Source organism: Bombus terrestris, chromosome 9 (assembly GCF_910591885.1).
Source record: "Bombus terrestris chromosome 9, iyBomTerr1.2, whole genome shotgun sequence".
Classification (NCBI taxonomy): domain Eukaryota; kingdom Metazoa; phylum Arthropoda; class Insecta; order Hymenoptera; family Apidae; genus Bombus; species Bombus terrestris.
Window position 1 is genome coordinate 7,398,931 of NC_063277.1, and position 1,827 is coordinate 7,400,757.

The following is a 1,827-nucleotide window of genomic DNA, read 5'->3' on the forward strand; positions in this document are numbered from 1 at the left end:
CACGTCGATGAACTTTCATTAATAATCCTTGCGTTATGGAATTGGAAACGAAATTTTTAGCGAATTCATAGGGAAATAAGGGGACAAAGAATAAAAGTCTTTTAAGAAACCGCGACGGCGAGTACAATGCTGGCCTACGCCTGTATGGCTTACAAAGAAAGAGCTTATAATAATAAGATCATCAATAACGGTGTTCTTTTACAAATTTAAAATGCAAATGAACAGGTACGTGTGTGACACATAATAAGAACTTAGTTACCTTAGCAAACATTTTTGTTGTAATAGGATGGCTAGCATATGAGTCAATATCGTAGGATTTATTTCATATTTTTAGTTTTTATGTTTTTATAAGTTTTAATTTCATTGATACATATTAGTGCAATTTTTCTTCTAATTTTAAGAAGCGTAGTTAAATAATTAGCAGAGACCTATTAGTCGAAGAGGTAGGAATATAAAAAAAGGTTCATTTTAATTTGCTAATTGCTTTTAGAATTGAATTTATTTTAACTGTGTCCTTAGCTTAAATTTATAGAAAGAAAGGTTCAGTTAAAATTGGCGATCTTATTATATAGTGCTCTTTTTACAAGTTACATATTAAAATTATTTTGTATTCCTTTATATTGTTTCTTTTTCTTTGAGAATCTTTTATTTTTAATACATTAAACCATACAAAGCTATTTCCTGCAATTAGTAATTATAAAGAAAAAAAGTTTATAATTTAAGTGGAACATGTAAAAAGTACATGAAGGTTGTACTCTTTATCCTCTTGTAATCTGAAGTATGTATCGGTAATGATTTTCTAAAATTGTTTAAAAAATTTCTAAACATTTTCTGAGAAATGAATTTATTACTGGTGATTACTATGTAATAAAAGTGCCAAAAGAAGATTACTATTGAATAATAGTACTATTTACTACACTATATAATGTGACATACGTTGAAAACTTACCTATCTGATTGACGATACATGGAATATAAAAATTATGGCTAGATGAAATTTAAAAATATCTCGGCTGAAAGGATTGTAGATAATGTTTGGAAATCGATTTCGAGTCATTATTTGTGTTAGATTTCGAATTAGTTTTTATTAATCCTTATTAGTTTTTATTACTTTAAAAAAAATTTCTTTCTAGTCAGTTTTCCAATTTCGTTTATAGTTGCTTTTGCTAATAAAATTAGTATAGCGCACTTCATCCACATTCTATATTTAACATGATCTGGGATTGTATTAAGAAACACAGTAAGTATTTTCATCAGTTTTTGTGATGATTTGTGAAAGATTAAAAAGAGTAAAGATAAAAAATGAGAATTATATCTTATAATAGCAATAATAGGAATATAGACGTGTTTTAATGTTGTAATAAACATATTAATTTTTATCATAGACAACAATGATAAAATGTATAATTTTTGAATATATATTTTTAGAGAAGTAGAGAACTGTGTTACCATTAGAGGATAATAGAAGGATATCAACAGTAGGTAATTTAATGAATTTTAACGACAGAAGATATTATCGACAATTTATTTCCTTCTTTATTGACACATGTTGAAACAGAAAAATCGATATTCACAAAGGAATTTTTGAAATTTTTCTGTTTTTAAATTATCACTATTAATATTTTTAACTAAATGAAACTGGTTTCTAGTATTGTTGCCATTGTTAGTATACATATTTTCCCTTATATTTTAATAGATATTATCGGTTAAATGATTTTTAAATATTTAATATGTAATAAGATTTAAAAAACGTAACAAATTTTTCTTATTTAAAAATATTAACAATGAAATTTAAAAGGAGGGATCAATAGAATAAGCGCAATACAA